The 15,368-nt window shown below is 40.9% G+C and overlaps 1 protein-coding gene across 4 annotated transcripts in view; it reads right to left on the bottom strand.

Annotated features, from left to right (window-relative positions):
- dlgap4b (discs, large (Drosophila) homolog-associated protein 4b) overlaps nt 1-15,368 on the bottom strand; it is a 161,018-nt gene that overhangs the window by 108,893 nt on the left and 36,757 nt on the right. For all 4 annotated transcript variants that reach the window (XM_049580074.1, XM_049580084.1, XM_049580093.1 and 1 more), the window contains exon 2: nt 2,541-2,607. The gene's annotated coding sequence lies outside the window, so the exon portion shown is untranslated. The remainder of the gene's footprint in view (nt 1-2,540; nt 2,608-15,368) is intronic.

The following is a 15,368-nucleotide window of genomic DNA, read 5'->3' as shown; positions in this document are numbered from 1 at the left end:
ATCAACTCTACTATATAGGAGTAAGACACACACACACACACTCTGAGGTGGTTTTGCATTTTTGTTTGTTTGTGTCTCTTTGTAGTCTCTTTTTTTAGTTTTGTGTCTCTTTGAAGTATATTTGTGTCTCCTTGTAGTTCCTTTGCGTCTCCTTGTGGTTATCTTGCAGTCCTTCTGTGTCTGTTTGAGGTATATTCGTGTCTTTTCGGTCATTGTGTGCCTCTTTGTAGTCCCTTTGAGTATCTTTGTAGTCTTTTTGTAGTTCCTTTGCATCTCTTTGTAGTCTTTTTATGTCTCTTTGACGCCATTTTGTGTCTTTTTGAAGTGTATTTGTTTCTTTTCTGGTCGTTTTGTGTCTCTTTATAGTGGTTTTGTATCTCTGTGTATTTTCTTTGCATCTCTGTGGTTGTTATTGTTTCTTTTTAGTTGTTTTGTGTCTCTTTGTAGTTCCTTTGCATCTCTTTGTGGTTATCTTTGTGTCTCTTTGACATCATTTTTGTCTGTTTGAGGTATACTAGTGTCTTTTTTGGTCATTTAGTGTCTCATTGTAGTCTCTTTGAATGTCTCTGTACTCTTTTTGTGTCTTTATGTAGTCCATTTGCATCTCATTGTGGTCTTTTTGTGTCTCTTTGACGCCATTTAGTGTCTTCTTGAGGTATGTTTGTGTCTTTTCTGGTTGTTTTGTGTGTCTTTGCAGTAGTTCTGTGTGTCTCTGTAGCTCCTTTGCATTTCCTTGCGGTTGTTTTTGTCTTTCTGAAGTCCTTTTGTGTCTGTTTGAGGTATACTTGTGTCTTTTTTGGTCATTCTGTGCCTCTCTGTAGTCCCTTTGAATGTCTCTGCAGTCATTTTGTGTATCTTGTTAGTTCATTTGCATGATAAAGACTCTCTAGTCAAAATGTGTTGGTTTATCTGTGAATCAATAAAGGAATTTTTACTACAGTCAGAATGCCTCAGATGCATTTTTGGACTGTCTGCCTGTATCATGGACTTTTACACTGAGTGAATTGGCCAGTCATTTCTTATCTTAATGTGACTATTTGCCCTATCCTTGAAGAGCGCCTGTTTTTTTTTATTTTATTTTTTTTATTTACAGTTAACTACACTTAACTCTCTATTTCCTTCTTTGGTACGTGTTCATTTGAGTGCCATTTTGCAAATGAAGGCCAGGGGGGACCCTGACACTTTGGGCCCCTGGGCCTGTGCTCAGTGGGTCCATCCAGTAATCCATCCATGATTGCTCCCCAGGAAGTAAATGGATATATGCTTTCATATGCTCGTCCATGTGCAATACCTCCCTACAGTGTAGTTTTATTTTAGGTAATATTGATCCAATCAATATTTGCAGAGGTCAGCATTTGTTCAAAAATTTATTAAAGGCTGTTTTTTCTTCTTGAATCCCAGACTATAAAAAAGTTAAGCTTTTAAATTCTTCACCCTTTGATGTTTTCAGTAAGCCCCAATGAATGGGTCGCTGTTTTGTACGAACGTCGAGCAGCTCAGTGGAGCAAAAAATCACTAATGCAACAGCTGCAGAAAGGTTATTGATCTGTTTCTTTCAGTACAAAAATCAAGGAGGTGCTATCAATGTCACTGGGAATTAAACAGCAAGGAACACAGTGGTGGCTCCTCCCAGCACTCCTTCCTGTTTTCCTCATACACTTTCAAAACCAAAAAGTAGACTAAAAACTAAAAACACCAATATTTAATATGACTGGTGCCTCGCACAACTTCACTTTCCTTTGAAGTGCAACAACCATCACAGTCTCTGTAAAAAGAAAGGCGATAAAGAATTCTGTAGCTGCACAGTGTGCAAGGAAGCCGCACTACTTTGAAATGCTCCCCTGCTCTATAACATAAGCGGCAGTTTGCTCCTATGGATAGCACAGCAGAAGAGATTTGTGCTCAGAGTGAAATTAATCCGGTGTGAAATCAAGAGTCCAGTGTTGAACCTGAGGGGAAGCCCACAGAGGACACTCATGATGCTGAGCATCGCGGCTATGTTCCAACAATGCTCATCTCTCTGCAGGCAAGACTGTGCATGCGTCTGCATGACAAAACATGCCCTTTCATCCACGCAGCAACACAACACTCGTACACTTACTGTATTCATGTAACATTCAGACTATTTAACATCAGATACACTGACATTTCTATTTGGATCAGTTTTTGGCCCGAGCAAACAGAAGCCCTCAGAGTTTTATTGGTCTGCACAAAGGACAAGTTGTGCCTCCCACAGCCTCGTACTTTTTTTCTGCTTGACAGCCGCCTTCAGTCAGAATGCCTTGAGGATCCATCGTAGTTCAATCTAGACAAGGTCAAGGCGTGTTGTTTTTCTGTAGCCTATTAGTTAATTCTCGTGGTGGTTCAGCCGTTTCAATATATCCAGCAACAACATCAAGCAGGCCACTGTCTCATTAGCTCTGGCTCTCCAATCTCAGTCACAACTGGGCAGAAGATGCTAATGAAGGCATTCAGTGAAAGCACAATATCTATCACAGTCCTGAGGGCTGGAGAAAAAAAGAAGTCCATATGTACCATACCTTGATGGAGGGGCTGAAATGTCTCTTGTTGCGGTCAGAGAAGAGCAGTCTCAGAGAAGAAGAAATCCTGCAACACAAAGACAGCTCATCAGCTTCAATAATCATAAAGAAGCACACATTTAATATGCACATGCTATATTAAAGATTAATGTCTGAAAAAGCTGTCAGTGGAATTTTACTGGTTAGCTAAGTTTTGATTTGTGAATATGAACATTATCATGGCGCTTTGTTAACGTGCTTCATTGTCTTCAAAACTGCTTATTTTGTCTTGACAACTTTTTTCATTTATTTGGAAAATCAATTAGCTTTTGGAGATAGGCAAACTGGCACATCTTGTGAGATAAAGCATTTCAATTAAAAACCATAGATTAGATTAGCAGAATGCTTCCTGAGGCTGAAAAACTCCAGGAACCCATATCATGAATCAGCAGGAACATTTTTCCACTTACATAACATGATTTTTGGATATTGTTCACTAACAGTATGTAGGCATAGCTTTACGACGTACAGTAAGAGACCCATCAACTGTCCGACGACTTGACTGTTTTTTACTGCAGGTTTGATAAGCCCACTTTTACACCTGTAACCTGTTCTGATTTAGACATCAATCAGCTACCCACAACCCCTTTTCACAGACCCCCCACCTACACACAGGATCTGTGAAGAGGATGTGTCAGCTCTTTCACAGACAGAAGGCAAGGAAGGCACCAGGCTCTGACAGTGTATCACCCTCCTGATAGTCTGTGCTGCTGACCAGCTGGTCTTCATCGTCACACAGATCTTCAACAGATTACTGGAGCTATGTGAAGTCCCCTCCTGCTTCAAATGTTACACAATCATCCTGGCCCCTGAGAAGCCCTCTATCACAGGATTAAATGAATACAGGCCCGTTGCACTTACATCTGTAGGCATGAAATCCCACAGGTACATCAGGTGTTAAGCCACCTGAAGGACATCACAGGACCCCTGCTGGACCCCCTGCATTTAGTCTACTGGGCAAACAGGTGAGTGGATGATGCAGTCAACATCTTACAACACCTCGACTCCCCAGGGACACGCACAAAGATCCTGTTTGTGAACTTCAGCTCGCAGTGCAACACCAACATCATCTCAGACATCCTTCACACCAAACTTACCCAGCTCATTATGCTCACTTCAAGCTGCAACCTCCTGACCTGAAAAATGAAGCCAATGCAAAAGTGCCAAAAAACTGCAGTTCCTCTAATGGCCACTTGAGGCTGGCTCCAAATGCGAGTGCCCAATTTAACTGCAGAAATAAACATATTTAAAGCCTGGTACAGCCTGGTTTAAATGTCATTAAGGCTTAATGTTATGCACAATTGAGTGACGCGAGGGTGCCGTCTTTTGACAAGTAACTACCTTAGCAACAACACTGGTTAGGTAATGTAATCATGATGTAACCCCAGATTCATAGACTGTAAATGTAGCCATAGCTGTCCTTATTTCAGTGTGTTTTCAGTTCATGAGAGTTCATTTAAATACTTTGGTCACCTAAAAAAGTCTCATTCAGCACTTTGTAGCACTCAAAGGACCTGCTGGATGTCCAGTTTTTCCAGTTACTACATTTCTTTTAATGGTTTAAAACTTGTCTTTTGTTTTCAATAATCAGCATTAGCATTTTCACAGTTACCCATAGACTGTAAATGAACTGTGCCAAGCAAGCTAGCAGCTAGCATTAGGGTTAGCTTCACCCTCTCCTCCAAATATGGTCACTTCTGGCTCAAAAAAATCCAAGATGGCAACAGTCAAAATGTCAAACTCAAGGCAAACTAGTGGGATCACAAACCAATTGATGACGACACGGTAGGTACATTCGTTGTTTTCTTAATACAGTCTATGGCCAGCCTCCACCTATCAGTGGATCACAAACTTCCTGACATTATGTTTAACTCGTTAAGCTTGTTTTTAAGCTGTGATGTCTACTTCCTGTGCAAGTAGAGTAACAAAAACCTGAGTCTAATTCCTTGTATAAGCACACACTTACTTGACCAATAAAGCTGATTCTGAAAAACAGGTAGTCCTCTGAGCTTTTGTTCTATCTTTGAAAATGTCTTCTAACCAGAGGTGATATTCAGAGATCAGAGTGCAGCACAAATAGACCTTTACTAAGAGAGGCTAATGTTTCCAGCAACAAATGCCTAAAGACGTTCAACGTGCATTAGTGTTTTGTTTTTTTCCCCCAAATACATATTACAGTGATTTATAAGAGCATTTTAGGGGCAAACGCACCCCAGACAGCACATATCAGACAGTAATTTTAGGATGCTGTTGCAGCCTGTCATTAAATATTATATGCGACATCCATTGCAGCCTGGTGTGACGCAAAACAGCAGACTATTTCTAGCGACAAGCGTCTATGCGACACAAGGGGAAATATCAAACTGATTATTTCCTGAGGAAGACTGTTCAGTTGAAAATGGTCATCCTCTGTTATTTATTAGCTATTCCCAGTCTATTTTGCTCTATTTTGTCTATTTTGATCACACCTGGACGCTTTTGGTGATCAGTCTGATCTGCTGAAAACTGCAAGGATTTTTAAACCACATGCTGAAGTTGAAATGGCATCAATATAAGCAAACTGAAGTTGTGCTGTATAACTTGATACAAATTGGTGGTTCAAATTAAACCCAGCTTATATTCAAAATAACTGTTTTCTTACTTTCATGTTTTTTTCAACATGTACTATTATGAACTCCTCATGTTTAACAAGGTTACAGTAAGTCAGCCATTCAGCAGCCATATGAACTGCACTACCTTTTTCTTGCAGTGTGTTTTAAATAAGAGAATAGCAGAGAAATAATACTGCAGCATCGTGAAGGCTTTTCATTTGAGTGAAGCAAAGTTATTAAGAGGAGGTCGGGGCCCAGTCGCCTGTCGTTTCTCTTTTCTTTTTCCACATGGTGAGCATCAGTGATGATATCTGGATGGTTATTGGATGTGTGCCACAGAGCTAAGACTGTGACCTCAACTGACCTCAACCCGACCTCTGCTTGATTAGAGAAGCTGGGCCTCCCCGGGGGTTTTTAAAGCTCTGATGCAGGCTAAACATCTGACCTCATACACTCCGAGCAACATTTTGGGCTTTGCCACTGGGTTCATCTTTCACTAGCCAGAGGTCACCTGTGGTGTGTACATGCTGCAGTAAGTTCAGTATTTGCATACGAGAAAATAGGTTCACATACCTACATCATAACATTTTTCAACGAGTTTACTTTCATATACATTAAAAAGTACAACTGTACATGCAATGAAATGCATCTGCCCTGGCTCTCTGATCTTAAAACTAAAATAAAACTTGCAAAACAAACAAACACTTGAATACTTGAAACATTTCAAAGTGCTTGCTGTATGTACTACAACACTGTCAGTTATTCAAAATTATTGTAACTGTATGTCTTTGAATAATTGAGTCTGTGTGTGTGTGTGTGTGTGTGTGCATAATTTACATTTCAATACTATTACCCTTCTTTTATATGTGAAGGGCTCCTAGAAACCCAATGAAATAGCCTATCTGCTGGGACACAAAGTAATGCCTGAAGCATAATTGGCAGCCTGCAGCCATGATCGATTGTGTCCGTGGTATTCATGAGATTGGAGCAGTAATGAGGCCTTTTTTCCTCGAGTGATTTGAAAAACAGCGTAAACAAGACCAAGATGAACATCTTCGGGGTAAAGATTTTCTTAGCTCTAGGTCTAAAACACTCCACAGCATAGATTTACATGACCACTAGAGGCACTGTGAAAGGTTTGCTGAGCAGATCACCAAACAGTTTGAATCTTGTTCTACCAGCATGCACATGAAGAAGGGGATGACACAATAACTATTTCAACTGACTGCAAAGGGCTGTAACAGCTAGGGACTGTGATGCACCTAAATGCAGCAATGGTACAAAACAAGTGAAGAACAGGACAGCAAGGCGATGTTAACAGGCCAGGATTGAATAGCTCCGACTATTTGTAAATCCATTACTGAGTCTGTGTATAAAGTCCTTCCTGAAGTTTTTGTAACTCCTAGCTAGTTTCAGACAAGTCATTAACTAAATTACATTGAATCCTTAGGGGATGTCTTAAGTCGTAAAGACTTCAATAATGTGTCATTTGGTTGCCAGGAGAACAGTGTCCAGACAAAAGTGATAAACAACGTAAACAAGAAATCACTGGAGCATCAAGAGATCTAACTTAACTTCCAAAATAACAGGAGGAGGCTGAGTGTTTGTATTCCTAATCCTTCGTAAATGTAAAGTTGGTAGTTAGGTCAAACACTTTAAATTGGGAGGGAAATAGAAGATTAGGTGATTAACTGATGAGTCAATCAAAAGAAAAGGAAGCCCCAAATATTTTATTATTTATTGACTGATTCTGTGATTAAATATTTGCTGGTTATACCTTCTTCACCTGTTCAGAACCCAATCATGTTCCATACACAAATAAATATTGTAATGAATTCCTACACTAAATGCACTCATGCAGAAACCACTTAATTGTAAAGATCCCAGTAAATGGTTTAAATATAAGATTATAAACATGCAATAACTTATTTTTCAACAAATCGTTGAGTCATATCAATAAATAAAGTCATGCTTCAAAACACACTACACTTATTTTTTGTACTGTATTTATCATCGCGTCTCAAAATATCCTAAATTTCTGAAGTATCTCCAGAAAACAGTGTGTTGAAAACCTCCTGAGATTAATATTCTGTGGACATAATCAATAGGATGCATTATAGGCTGATTGTATCATCAGAAACTCAAATCATAACAGTATTTCCCTATTCATTCTCTGGTGACACTCAGATCCACGGTCAGATATTTAAAAAAAAAAATCACAAGTAAAAGCTATAAATCTTTTACATGATTTTTGACATGTATATGTTATAGAACATCTCATGTTTACTTTAAACACAGTTTAAACACAAATCATGTACTTTAACAGTATGATTAATACATTAAAATGTGCACTTCCTCCTCCTCATGGTCAGCTATGCTTGTCAAAAATGGGGCATGGCTTTACTGCAGTCCACTTCAGATGATGTGTAACACTGTGATTGGCTTATAAGCATCCCATCAAATAAGTCTGTGCATTTGGGTGAAGTCAGAGATACTGGATGAAGCGAGATACCCAACTCAGCTCAGTTCCTGATTCAGTGACATCAGCGCCACGCCCCCGTAGGAGACTTGCGGCAGCTGTGAATGTATTGTCGTCAATGAGGGAAATGAACGTGATCACAATTTATGGTCAATTCTTTCGCCTTATAGTCACTAAAGTAAATATTGGGTTCGTTTTCCACAAGCCACACATCTTACCAACATTCTGACACTAAAGCTGCATTTTTCATCCGCACAGATCAAGAGAAATTTAACTTTGTTTGAGCCCTGTCCGTCTTGGAAAACAAGTTCTCGCGAGATCTCGTGATCTTGATAAACAGGCGGTAAAATCACAGTTAGCTTACAAACAGTTATTTACCGCTAGTAATAAATAAAAAATGCCCAAGCTTTGTGCAACAATAGGCTGCAATAATAGGAAGAATGTATTTTCATTCCACCTGCTTCTCGATCCGCATACACAGACATCCACAGAGCCTCTGTTCAACACGGTGGTGGGGAGGGGGGGGGTTGAGGAAGAACAGGCTCTGATTGGAGGGAGAGCTAACCACGCCCACTAAGGAGACAGGAAGAGTAACCGTTTTCTTAACATTGGATAAGCCTACAGTTGGGTATCTCCCTTCATCCAATATCTCTGGTGAAGTCAATTGACAATAATCTAGACAACCTAGATCTCTGGGATGGCAGTACACCTGGTAATCCCAAGCTACCTTCCATCTGATCCAGCTGGTGCACAGTGCAGAGCGGCAAAGGCTAACGTTAGCTAACCAGTGAAGATTTCTGCATTTTAATGTGGCTAGCTGGCTATCTGTCAGCAAAGCCAACAGAAAATAAAATAAAAGGCGAGACATCTACATCAGAAAACATTAACATTTCACCACCCCTTAAAGGATAAGACTTTGAAATGTGGCGCTAAAGCTCACACTGAATCAACGTAGTGCCGGACTAATTGGAAAGGCTCTTGTATTTCACATCATTTTGCATTTGTAAAAATGAACTGGTAAGTTGCCAGTTAATGTTTAGGCAACTATTGGCTACTGAAAGCAAAATTAACTGAAACTGAAATCCATAGTTTTAATTCAGTAATTTAACGTATATCTGCACTGGCCTAAGTAAACTGTTAGATTTCAATTAGGCTAAGTTTGAACTTTATAACATTTGAGATAAAGACTTTGCAAATGTTTTACAAAGTAGGAAAAGCTTTTATGTGTTTGTTGGGCTTTGAGGACACATACAATATGTTTTAATGAACTGAATAAAAACAAAGCTGTGTCTTTTTACTCCACGTGGCACCTTTAACTCTACAGCAATACCCAGAAGAAAGGTAAATTCAAAATAAGATCTCATCTGGGCCCAGCCTGTTACTCCCAGACATAACTGAGCTTAATTTAACATCAGTATGAGATTTTGATTATCTTCTCACTTCTTAAATACAGTTCCTGAGCAATAGCCTTCCTCTTGTCTCAGCCCGATCCTAATTTAAGATCTTAAAATGCTCTTTTCCCACTCTGACTGCAGTAATCTTTATTTGTCTGAAATAATCAGCTCTTGAGGTAAAATTAAGTTCCAAAAGAAACCTTGATTGGCTTATAAACATGCCTGCACATCTTCAGAAATGTGTGTCAGTGATTAAATTCAAGTCTAAAGTTGACTTCAAGTTCAGATCCCTCTGAGAAGCCCATGAGCGCAGCAAAACAACTCCTGCTGATTTATTCTTTTGCTCCGTTTTCCTCCCAAGGGAGAGTTTAGGAGAAACAGATCAGAATTAATCTCCAAATAAGATGATTTATTTCTGATGAGACAAAGAAAAAACTGTTGAGAGCAGCAAATTTTTCCTCTGGGTGTGCTGCAATATGAGTCTTTGAAAGTACCCTGGCATATACTAAGGTCAATAATTCTGTCAATATTGCATCGATCCTTAAAAGTGCACATAGCTATTTGTTTTCTGAATTTTGGTTCCTCGCCAACTGCTGGAGCTTTTCGGGTCATCTGAGGAGAAAAAAAAATGTCTACTGACTGAGCAGCAATTAGTGACTAGCGTAGATCCTCACAGCAGAGTTTGACCGCGGGCCTGTTTTGCCCATGTACGAGCTAAACCTTTCATTGTGGCTCATGCTGTTATGGTTTCTCAGGGCATGACTTGCACAAACAGTAACAGTAAGTGCTAACCGGGAGGCCTGAATGCAGCAGGGGCATACTGAGGCAACATTAGCCTGGTGCATTAGCCTAGCTCTCCCGTGACACACTTTCTGCTGTGTGAGGCAGCCACTCTGAGCCAGATCTAACCGTTTCACCACAGGCCCCACAGCCTCGCTGCTGCTCGTCAGCCACTCGTCTCTGTCATTTCCCATTCATCTCTCCTTTCTCTTTCTGTTAGCCCGCCGACGTCTTTGTTTCGCCACTCTGTCTAATTGCTTTCTCATAAACCCTGTGCACCCATCTCTTTTTATCCATCTGATTTTTCTCTCTCCTTCCATCTCTCTGCTAACACTCACAGTTGATCACTCGCAATCCCACTTTGATCTGACTGACCAAGCCGCTTTGTGAATCAACAAAAACACCCTCCGCTCCTTAATCCTTTTCTGTTTCACACTCAAAGTACAAAAGGCACGGAGCAAACTGTGACTACTCCACTGAGAGATCGATACGAAGAAGTCTATTTTCAGATAAACAAACATGACATCACATTCCTCTTTCTCCCTCGCTCGCACTCTCTTACAGTATGTGCTCTCAGACACAAATGTGCACACATATCTGCACATTTCTATTTCCCATCAGGGACCTTAATAAACAGACTCAGGCAGTGCATCAAGGGAGTAGTGCCCCAATAATCCACTTTGGATTTGGAAGAGTTACCCACTTTCCCTTCTCCTCTCCCATCAGTGGCAGGAGTATAGCCTCAGCAGGGGTGCTCAAAGGTAACCAATCGCCCAGAGTCTGGATGGTGGGTCATGGCTAGGTGAAGCCTCTGATAAAACCGCGCAGGCATCAGATATGATACATGAGGACAGTCACCTTCCAAAGTGTTTTGGAAAGCACTGTGGGAGAAGCTCGGGGGTGAACTCTTTGTGTCAGAGTGTGATTAAATTAGAGGATGGTTGAGAGGGCAGTGGCAAGGACTTGGTCGATATTTCATATCGCCCTATGGATATTTTATCAGCTTCTCTATTTACAGAAGTCGTGAGAGCTACTACAGACACTTTGAAATCACTGAATGCAGTAATACAGGATGCTCTGTATTCCCACTGGATCACCGCCTTATAATTACACATCAGCAAAACATATTCCCTGAAAACAATAACACTCATTCTGCTCTGGGGGACATGAACCATGGATCACAGGTCACTCAGCGTTTCCTCATCCTTTTTGTTGTTACAGCCCATAGTCATCTCTATTGCTGTCAGATATCTTGCTGGTCATTGTTACAGCGTAACCGAAGCTGACTCCAGGGGGAATACTGCGAGAGACTCACTGCAGTTTAGCTTTGCTCCGCGAGTGCTACTTTCTTGCTCTACTTCATGCTCCACTTCTTGTCCCTTATAAGTTACCTCTGGCATACTTAACTTCTTTAACTAGTCCATCATTGCTGACAAATGTTCATGCCGTAAAGAGAGTAATATGCAAAAAAGTTATGGTGAGTCATCCGAAAAATTGAACCTAGACCAGTTTTCAAATGACACAATAACAGAGAGAGAGAGGATAATGTATTGTAGATGGATTCTAGAGGATAAAACATCATACTGGACCAGGACTAATCACTGGACCTGGGGGGACAGAGCCTTCTCCATAGCCACCACCTCCCTCTGGCACTGTCCCCAAACAGATTCGAGACTGCACCGACCTTTCCTAGTTCACATCACTCATCAAAACTCATCTTTTCAAAATGGCTTTTAATGTGTGAATAATGTTGTGTGCATTTCAGTGTATTCTGATTGGACAGATTGGTCCGTCCACTGCTAACGTTCAGACTGAAAATTCTCAACAACTATTTGATGGGTTGCCATGGAATTTAGCACAGACATTCATAGCTCCCAGACAGAGTCCTAGTAACTTTGGTGACCCATACCTTTTTCTCTACTGCTACTATGAGGATGGTATTTCAGGTTTTGGGTTAAGTATCTCAGCTTATTCATGTCACAGTCAGGATGAACTGCAGTCATTAAAAATTTATCCAATACTTTGGGTTATGACCAAAAAAACTGCAAAAGTATTGACATTCTCATCATCCTCACCTCTGCTTTAGAGCTAGCAAATTTTAGCATGCAAAAACTGAACTGCAATGCTAAACACAGTACATCCATTACAGCTGCTAAACATCCAAATGTTAGCAGAATAATTTTGAGCATGTCAGCATGTGGACTGTTGGAACCTTATCTAAACATGAGGTGAATCTATGTGTACACGTGCAGCTCTGGCATTAAATACAAGGTAAAGCACTCATCTAGGAAGTGCATATAGCTAAGCTCTAGCTGATGGAAGTCAGATGTGCGCGGGACCAGAGGCAGAACGTTTTTGACCGTGATTTGTCATGTCAGTGTGCCAAGTTGGCGTCGAGGCTGAATTTGCTGAGTGGAATAATGGTTTGAATATGGAAATGCTGTTACCTATCTATGTTATAGTGAGCATGTGTATGTGACACTGAATAAATGGATCGCTGAATCCAACAAACATGCCCCCAGAACAAGTTCACTCATTCACCCCTTAATTGGGGGTGTTTAGTTAAAAGTCACTTTATTGATATAGGACTTCACTGCTGCGCCTCAGTGCAGCCTCAAAGATCTGCTAGCGTGGCTGTAGATTCTTGTTCTAAAATATATCGCCGTGCCATCAATTATTTTGACCTACTGAACCCGTGCAGTTAAGTAATGATTCATTACATGTAATTAAAACTTTATTAAAAATTATAATATGAAATTCAAATGTATCAGGCTCATAATACACGATCGGCAGCTGCAGAGATTAGCTTCAGGTCAACTACCTCTGATGCAGTCTATTATATCGAGGCCTCAATCTGTGATTTATGCGCAAACCTTCGAGGAAATTACAGCCTTTAACCTCATAGCCTCGTGTTTTATGGGCTCAGTGGCCAGTAAAAGATTTAATTTCTAATTAATGCAACCATCTTATTAGCTAGTGAACTATTACTCACTACAGTTATTGCTTTGACATTACGCCCATAAACAACCTCAACGTACTGACCATCGCTGTGGGTGCAGCGTCTCTACTCTGATTGCCCCCGGGAACCTCCTTGCTATGGTAACGACCCCTAATGACCACCATTGTGGCAACAGCTGTAGTCGTAGCAACAGTTGGCTGGTGTAGCTCGTTCACACTGAGACAAAAGGACAAGAGGATGAAGAGAGGGCGGGAGGTTCTGTCATCGGCAGTCAGACAGGATATGCATGTGTCTGGTGAACCTCTTCCATTTATCCATCTATTTAACCACCCTATTTTTTTTTTTGTCCATCCGTGGGTCCATCTGTCTCTTGCCCACTTCCCCTTCTGTATTCTCATCTGTGCCTGCATGTTACTGCCTCGTTCTCAATAGATAATTAAGTGCTTAATGTTCTCCTCAAGCAAATGGATTTTCAGAGTCATAAATGCACAGATCGTTGCTATCGTGACAATTATTTCCCTCTTTCTCTTGCTCTGTCCGTCTCAAGATTTACTCTCCAGTTCATCATGCAACACTGATATGGCTACATTAACAATCCTGACAAATCCAGCAGCCATCCATCAGAAAAAACAAAGCACGAGAATTATGTTTTCACCAATTCCCCCCTCTAACAACCCATTTTTCACTCACCCACCCTGGCGTTTCTTCCATTCTCCCTTTTACCCTTTATTCATTCCTTTGTAATGCACACTGTCATTTTCTTCTCATATCCATTCACCAGGCACCATTTCTACCTCTCCACCCCTCACACTATCATTTACTCTCCCATATCATACCCACTCTGTCTCACCTATCAATCTCCATCTCTAACCTTCTCCCTTCCTTTCTGTCTCTCCATCAGCACCTCCCCCTGGGCTCTGAACGGCCTGCATACCCCCATGAGCGGGAGCGCTGAGAGAGCATGAAATATTGATGTCCCCAAGCGAAGGCCACCCCCAGCACACTCTGCAGGGGATACGGGCCAGGACGCAGTCAGGTAGAGTCAGAGTGGGTGAACTTTAGCAAGGATCCCGGTACGCTACGGCAGATGGACGAGAGGTGGAGTGAGGAAAATGAGGAGAGATGATGGAGTGTGTGTGTGTGTGTGTGTGTGTAAAAACCATGTTATCCCAGCTGCCAGCTGGCTTCTTCAAATGCATCCGGTGATTTGCCTCCAGGTGATCTCAAGCTTCATCTCAGGCAGTGCTTGCATGGATGGAGTGAGTGGACTCCTGAACTGGACTTCATGATACAGCATTCACCGAACATGCTCCTCTAAGATTAGCCTCCACAGGAGAGTGAGATTTGCTTCGAGCTGCTTGTTTATGCACCCTTCCCCCTCTCCTGCTCTTCTTTTCTGTTGTTTCCCACCTATCTTCTTACACCTCTCTTGGCATTTCTCTCTCCCACAACCAAACCACCAAAACCCTTCCCTTCTCATTTTCTGCTCGCTCGTCGCACTCTAGGGATGAAACGATTATTAGTTTCACAATAAACCTGACAGTTAGTATTTAAAGTTAATCAGCTGTGTGCTCAAGATCAGACAGAAGAAATATCCAGTTAAAAGATGGGTGAGTAGCCTACTTGCTATCCTCCTACATTTGTCGCATTGCTTTTAAAACAGAAAACATATTTTTTTTTCAAGATATTTACTGACATTGACATATAACATAGCCAACGGCAAGTAGTGATGGTCATTTACCAGAAACTTTGAGCTCTCTACGATCTTCCTCCAGCCAGCCAAAACCTAATTTTGGTTTTTGCAGTAAAACAACAAGGTATCATATAAATAAATTCTCAATTCAACTTCATGAATCAGCCATTCCTCGTCCACTGCGGCACTTTCAAAGCGAGAGACAAGAATATATAGAAATGAGACATCTGAGAAAAGTTCAACTCAAAAAAGCAGCACAGTCAGTAAGGAAACCTCTTTCGTCATCTTCAAATCCAAAATGTTGCCATGTTGGTGCAGTTTCCTTTGTCAACCCAAAAAACACTTGAACTTTCTGGTAAACAAACGCAACATGTGCTGCTCTGCCCCCTTCCCCCTCTAATTGCTACTGAAATTGAATCTCCTTCATGGCTCGTCCGACACTATGGCTCCATTAGTCTGTTTATAAACATACTAATATGTTAATCACGTTGTCATAATGCTGCTTATTAATGCTATACAAGTTGGATTTAGCACCGTATCGCCATCAGCACAGGTTACCGCTGTAGGCTACTTAATAATTTACCAGAACGTCTTATTATGACAAATACCGGTTAAGCCTGTTCGCATTAAATCAAACCATCTCTACTATCTGTAATATTAATGCACATTTAAGGTTTTCACATGTTCACGCAAACAGAAAGTGTATTTCTTTCTGTTTTTCTTTCTAAAACTTGAAAGATTTCAGTGTGTGTATTTTAACAACACCGTGATAGAACTGATAACCATGATGATTTCAGTCGCTATCACCGTGATGTGAAATTTTCATACAGTTTCATTGCTATCACACTCCTTATTTTCAAATTTTACATTCTTCTCTTGATGATATTTTCCTT

Source organism: Epinephelus fuscoguttatus, linkage group LG1, assembly GCF_011397635.1.
Source record: "Epinephelus fuscoguttatus linkage group LG1, E.fuscoguttatus.final_Chr_v1".
NCBI lineage: Eukaryota > Metazoa > Chordata > Actinopteri > Perciformes > Serranidae > Epinephelus > Epinephelus fuscoguttatus.
The sequence above is the reverse complement of the archived record's forward strand: the minus strand, read 5'-3'. Positions and strand labels throughout refer to the sequence as shown.